The sequence below is a fragment of the Cyprinus carpio genome, chromosome B1 (genome assembly GCF_018340385.1).
Source record: "Cyprinus carpio isolate SPL01 chromosome B1, ASM1834038v1, whole genome shotgun sequence".
Classification (NCBI taxonomy): domain Eukaryota; kingdom Metazoa; phylum Chordata; class Actinopteri; order Cypriniformes; family Cyprinidae; genus Cyprinus; species Cyprinus carpio.
The window spans coordinates 27,253,041-27,260,863 of NC_056597.1; positions in this window are offsets into that span (position 1 = coordinate 27,253,041).

Below are 7,823 nucleotides of genomic sequence, written 5' to 3' on the forward strand. Positions count from 1 at the left end.
AAATGGGAAGCAGTGTCCTCGCTTTTGATCTAGTGCTCTGCTGAACAGCGCTGCCCGGCCGATCAGGGCATGTACATGTTGCCGCGGCCAGACTGTGGACAAGAGCAGGAGCCTGGAACCGTATTCAGGAGAAGACCATGGAGATAGGAGAAGTGACTGGTCCACACACCTACTGGGTTAGTAACTCTCTAGAACAACGTAGAGAAAAAATAGCCCATAGGCAAACAGAGATAAACGCCACAACACAGTGGAATTAAACTTACAATTAAAATAACGTATACTTAGAAATTATGTAAGATTCCCCTTATGTTAATCATTTGCATTTTTCATATTTTAGGAGTTAGGACATTTTTAGAAAGAATTTAAGCAGAAAACATGACACTCAAATTATGCCACAGTTTGCATCTAGATTTTTTATATTTACGTATTAATTTTTTATGCTATTTATAGTATTAATTTCAGATTTCGGAATTGGCTACTCCTACTTTTTTATAATTTTTTTTTTTTTTTTGTTTCGATTTCACAGTAGTTTTGCTTTTGTCATTTTGTTCTGTTTTATTAATTAGTAAATTAATTCATGTTAATTAAATTATAAATTTCCTTAGTTGTTTTTTAAATGTCTTTCACTCATGCAATCCCGTTACATTATAAATAAAAAAATGTTGTGTGTATATTATGTTGATTAAATTTGTGGATTAAATTAAATTATAAAAAAATAGTTTTTTTTTTTAATTGTTCATGCAATAAAATGAAATTATTAATTATATTAGTTTTTGCTTTTAAAATGTGTAAATTAAATAATGCTTTCATTGAAATCAAATTAAATTAAATAATGCATTTAATCAAATTAAATTATACATTATACTAGGTTGTTCTAATGTGTAATTATGTTATGCATTATATTGTTTTTTAAATTGTGTAAATTATACATTCTGTGAAATTATATGATGAATTATAAATTATATATTTTATATTTTTTATAAATAATATAAATTAAAATATCCATTGAATGAATTTAAATTACAAATTTTATAGTATTTTTAAAATTATGTTAATTAAATTATAAATTAATTTTTTTAAAATTTTGCATTAAATAAAATTTATATTAGTCTTTTTAATTATGCATTCGTGAAATTAAATTATGTCATTTTAAAGTAGCGCATTTTTTTTATGTAAAATAAAATTAGGCAAAAACTTAAAAAAAGTATGCATTTTTATACATGATGCCATGCATAATCCATTGATCGGAAAAAGTACTTACGATGAAACATTGTTATGGCATTTCGCGTCGGATGATTCTTTAACAACATGGTGGATCCAATGAATAAATAAGTTTGCATTTTGCGGAAATAGAGAATTCACGAGATTTGATTATGATTGTTACAGAGTCATGTGCGCTTTATCCCTCGAGAAGAGTATATTATGGTGGTCTTTGACCGGTTTTAATCTTGTTTAAACGTCTTTCAGACCTTTCGCACAGACCAGGGCTGTTTGAATTCTCTTTGCCAGTGAAATTCCTCTGCCTGGTTACCATATATACTGTCAATGTTACCTGCAGAGTTTAATTAATATAAATCGGGAAGACTGGTGGGTGTCTGGAGAACCAATCCAGCAGATCCTTACACAAACACAACTCTCAGAGTTCTTTATGTATGTTTGAGATTGAACTATAAGATGCTAAGAGAAATAAAGCACAGAAGCAGTCTGGTGTCATCTAACGTGAAATGTGCTGAATTATTCACTGATCTCCAGGAGAAACGACTGAGAGTTTGCTTTGAGAAATATAAAAGTGAATAGTTTCACCCATAAATGACAATTAAGCATCATTTGCTTACTTTACCTTTACGGCAGAACCTGGGATAGTTGCTTTTTTTATGTGGAAAAACTACAGGGAAATTTCAGCAGAATGTTCATGCTCCTCTTTTTTTTCTCAATATAATAAAACGTTATATAATTGTATAATTTTATTTAATTTATTATTTATTTATAATTTATTTGTTTTTATGTGACTTTGTACTTGTTTTTAATTACTATTACAGTATTTATAAAAATATTTAAATTAGCTTTTATTGTTTAATGCTTTGCATTTTATTTTTCAGTTTAGTTTTAAAATAATTTTAGAATGTGCTTTTATGTTTTCATGATACTCGATATTATTTGATTGTATTCTATTTAAATGGGCTTTTATTTTTCTCTTTATCCATTCCATTTCAGTTTTAGTCAATTTTGTTCTTTTGGTAATTTCATTAGTTTTTTTTGCTTTGTTTTTATTTAAGTTTTAGTCAATCGTTAGACTTGTCCCTGCAAAGTTTAGAATTGGATTTTTTGTGTACAGGAAGGCTTTATCTTTTTCCTGGACCACAATCATCAAATAATAGAGACCCTTCTAAATCTTTAACTCTCTTTAAAGATAGCACGTTGGTCTAGTTAAACTTGGAATAGTTTTGCCTGTAAATTGCGATTTGAATCCTTCCTCGCCAGGTTTTAAATCTGTTCTCACAGATTTTATTTTTTTTTCTCTGGCTTTCATTAGGTTAGTGTTAAGGGGTTCTTGATGTCAAATTGTTCTGTTCCGTTTTAATGATGCATGTTTCCTTTTAATGCTTTTTATATGCTTTTTTATATACTCTGTAGCTTTTAAATGTGCTATAGAAATACATTTGGAGCTTGACTTGACCTGGCAGTATTAAATCTACTATTTGTATTATATTTTATTTCAGATTTAATGGAAATTATTTTTAAGAGTTTTAGTGGGTTGCAGATGCATCACTGTTACTCTTACTGTATGTTTTTATTTAGTTTGCATCATTAAGATCTGGATTATTTCAGTTCCATCACTAATGCTTGCATATTTTCTGCTTGTCTTTCTCTTTGCTTGCATATAAAAAAAAAATCGTCAGCGGCTCCCTCGGCGTCCATGGTTCAGGGACGCCAGCACGGTATCCACAGGAGAGACACTGCTCCTCACCTGCTCGTCTTCTGCCAGAAGCCCCAGCTCGTGGACCTGGAGGTGGCGGTGGCTGATGAGCGGACAACGTGAGTATGTGGCCACACTTCTCTGAGGTCATTGACTGAGCGTGCTGACCTGCAATGCGTCTGATCGCGGTGGGCGGCGAAGCGGCCTGGGGAAAGGGGGATGTCCTATCCAGCTCAAGGTTAGCGTGGTGTGGAGGGTCTCCTAAGCCAGCGGGGAGACTCTATCGCGTGTAAAGCAGCGAGTGCGTGGTTGGTCAGCTGATTGTGGTACGATGTGACCGGAGGGCCCCAGAAGACGGTGAAGTTCTTCGGAACCTATGCGCGTCTCATCATTATTAAGCCAAAGTAATATATCATTCATAGCCGTATCATGACTCCTTAACATAAAGCAGCCCCTGGCGTCTCACTGAATTTGTAGCAAAGTGCTGACATTTGAGGAGAGAATGCCATCTGACGCTCTTTAGAGCTGCATATAAATGCCGTTCTCTGCTCGCTTCCCTCATCCATAAAATATTAATTTGATGTTGATTATTTGGTATTTAAATGACATTAAAAGCATGATATGCCGGTCCCGGTATTAGTGCACAAGTACCTGAAAAAATATTTTCTCAAGCAGAGCGATGGCCTTGGGTTTTCTGTTAGAAGATTCGCAGAATCACGTTTTTTAATCAGACCTAAAGTGTGAATAGAAGGCTATCTTTTCGTATCAGTTAAGATCTGGATGATATAGCTAAAATGAATCATTTTAATAAAAAAGCTGTATATATGTATTCAATCTACAAATGACTTAAATAAAACTGTAAAATACATTCAAGAAACTATTTAGTTATTGCTAAAGCAAGATGATTTTTAGTTAATTACGAAAGCAGGTAAATTAGAGTATATTAAAAACAACTCATGCATATCTAACACACTGTTTCGTTTACTTAATGAACACAAACAATTTTCATTTACAGTGACTGTCAGAAAATGAATACTTTGTATTCAGCAAAAAGCCATTAAATTGATTACAGAAGCACGTACTATAATGTGTTACTAAAGATTTCTATTTCAAATAAATGCTGATATTTAGAAGTTTCTATTCATCATAGAATGCCTGAAAAAATAAAATGCATCACAGTTTTCTACAGTAAATATTGAGCATTTGGCCTCCACTTTTTCAACATTGCGATATAATCAGAAATGTTTCTTGGAAGCTGGCAGCAAATCATCATATTAGAATGATTTCTGAAGATCATGTGACACTGAAGACTGGAGTAAATGATGCCTTGAAAATAACAAGCTAGGCCATCACTGAGCAAATAAATTGACATTTTTAACAGATATTTCACATAGAATTAGACCAGCTGTGTTTCGAATTGTAAAAAATATTACAGAATATTACATGTGATTTACTGCAGAAATCTTTATACCCGAATAAATGTAGCCTTGCTAAGCAGAAGAGACTTAACATTTTACCAGTAGTGGATATAAACACAACTAACCACATACACACATTCTCACAACGGTATATTTAATTTGGAAATGCCTAGTCTAAGTACAAAAATGCCTTGCTGGGAACCTGCAAACTTTGCTGAATCAGTTTAATATATTTACTGATATCCTCAAATGGACAGTTTGAAATGGGATTCATGGAAGTTGAATCATAAAGAGGTTTTTTCTGTCACCAGCTTAAATGAATCACAAATATCTGTGACTAGTTTCAATACAAAGATCATTTCAGCCCTTAGAAACCGTGAAGTGTAAAACCACTGATAAAATCTAGGCGGGTTATTTTACCATGTACCACCACGACCGGTGAGTTCTAAACGCCAGGCATCCATCAATGAGGGTGGTCTAGAACTGAAAAGAAGAAAAGGTTGCATTCATTTAGATTTCGCGGCTCTGTTTGTGGGAGTTTAGCTCTGTCGGGTGTTAATAAGCAAGCTTCAGGGCATTGAGATGTGTCTTCTGAAGATCTCGGCCTCTGGTCGCCAGACGCGAATGCATGAAGGCTGGTGGGGTGGTCTTCCTGATAGGAGGACTGCTGTCTCTCAAGAAAAAACCGCCAACCCTTGCTCGTTGTTTAGAAGTCAAGCGTTAGGTCGTTTGGGATCAATGTGCCATCGTTGTCGAAGCGGTGATCCCCATGGGGAGTTTCCTTTCACGCTTGTTTAAATTCTGTGAGTGAACTACAGAGAAAAAGAGAAGGGCGTCGTGCTCACCTTAAAGGCAAACTCTGGTGTCTGTTTTACTCATCTTAAAGGATTCCTGAAAGCGATGTAGGAGTTTGTTTACAGCTCCCAAAAAATGCTGAAAAAATACTCCCAAAAGTAAACTGGGCTCATACCACGACTAAGGTTGAGTGACATCAAGCTTGTGTTTGTGCAATGGTGCACATTGTTTCTAAGAGCTAGACTGCAGTGAGAGTCATTATTGCACTGAAAACTCTTCCCTCTAACAGCATTTTTAAATAGCAGGCTTTGCAGTGGCAGGTTTATGAGATGTGACTTGGTTTTGAAATATACGCTTTGTGAATGCTTGATTTGTAAAAACAGATAGTTGTAAGTGTTACCAAAGACAATATTATTAAACTTTTTTTTACTTAAGCCTTGTGAAATAAGTTTATGTTGAAGCAATAAAATTACTCATCCAGCAATAAAAACTATAAATAATTTAAACCTAAACTGAAATAAAGCTATAAATAAAATAAAATATATAATTATAATATAATATAATATAATATAAATATACAATATGTATGGATATAATATAATATCATATAATATAACATAAGATAATATAATATAATAGAATATAATTAATGAAACTTCAAGAAATCATTGGCCGTCTTGCAGTCTCAAGACTGAAATATATTAAGTTGGGCAATGGAATTACTAAAAATACGAAATTAAAACACTTCAGATAACTAGAGACTCCGTCCACCAGCTGCCCATTCTAGTAATCGGGCAAAAGCAATATATAAAAAAAATTACAAACTTAAAAAAATACAAATTGAAAATTGAGAAATTTTAGCATTGCTACCAATAATTTGGAAAAGGCTTAAAACTGAAACTCAGATGTCTCTAATAAAAAAAAAAACATGACAAAAAAAAACACAGCAAAATAAACTAAAATTTTTCAATTAAAACTGAAATGAAAAATAAAAATAAAAGCTAATCATCAAAAATATCAAGTAAATACTATAATAATTTAAAAAAATAATAAAAATATTGAACAATTAAAAAAATGAATTTAAACTAAAATAAAAATACATTTAAATGGAACACCTGCTCGATGCAGATTCCTATGCAACGATAGGTTCCTGAAGTCATATTGTTTTGACAAACCAATTTTGCTGTCTCCTTTGGATGAAAGCCATTATGCTAACAATGAACAATAAATGTAACAGAACAAGGCTGAAGTGCACAGGATCAAATACTGTTTATCTCCCTTACTGGCCAAGCATTTTCCTTTGAGTGATACAACAAATAGACCAAGAGTCCCTTTACTGATTTCAGCCTCAGAAAAAAAAAAAGCAATGTTTGGGATGTTATACAGGGGTTTCTAGAATATTTAATGGAAATTCCCACCACCTATGTCCAGACCCAACAACCTTTCTGGACCAGTAAAAAGACTCCAGAAAGTCCATCACGCCCATCCAGACTTCCTTCAGTTCGGCCTGGGGTGTAGAGCTCAAGACCAGATTTGACAATGGCGATCTTTTTTAATATATGACCTGAAAACCCAGCTGTGTCTGAGAAGCCCTCTAGAGCTACAAACAGCAGGTTTTCTGAGTTAAAAATGTATGAAAAGATTTGCAGGACTCTTGAATTTGGTGGGACTGCATTAAAATAATAATTTGAAGAGCATGGGTTGGTTAGAGGTTTATTTGTAAAACTAGAGCCAATGAAGACGTTGAGTCTGTTTGGTAAATCAACACCCACTCACTACTCACACTTACACAACCTCTTTAACCTGCGTTAATTGAATGTTATCATTGGTTTCCAGTATCCCAGCTCCACCCCACTGCGCTCTACAGTCACGTCACTTAACGCGCTTTCAGGAAACAGGTTTCTTCTGCCAGAAAACACCTGACCTGTGCAACTGCTAATGTCTGAACTTGAGAACGTGTTTTTATGTGGGACGCCTAAAAGTATTGTTTTTCCCTCCTCTGTTTTCTCACTTCCTTCGCTTTGGATGCATTGAGATGCTCCTGAACCAGATCTGTTCAGAAAGTAGGCAGCATGTGATTACGCTGATGGATCTTTTCCCTCAAACTGGGAGCATCACATATACACTACTGTATAAAGTTATGTAATGTTTTTTATAAGAAATCTCTTATACTCACCACATGCTTATTATAGTTAGGAAGCATTTTTGTTACTTGAAATAAAATAAACATTATGTTTAAGTTATTTTAATATAATTATTTTTATTTTTTTTACTTTCATTTTAAATAATTTCCAATCCAATATTTATAATTTTTTTTAGTTGAACTTCAAGTGCGAAAAAACTAAATAAATAAGCTAAATAAAATACAGCTAATAAATAAAAATGTATAATAAATCTATAGACATATTTTTTAAAAATAAATACATTTTTACATTTAAAAAAAACACAAAAAATGTAACAAATTAAACTAAAACAAAAATATAAAAATAAAATTAACATCTAATTCAAAATTAACAATTATTAAAGACTATAAAAGTATATCAATGATACTGACATAAAACTTACTCACCAAGGCTGCATTTATTTGATTTAAAAATACAGTAATATTAGTAAAATTCTGAGATATTATTACAATTTAAAATAACCTCTCTTTGTGAATATCTGTTAAAAAGTAATTTTTTCTGTGATTTGGT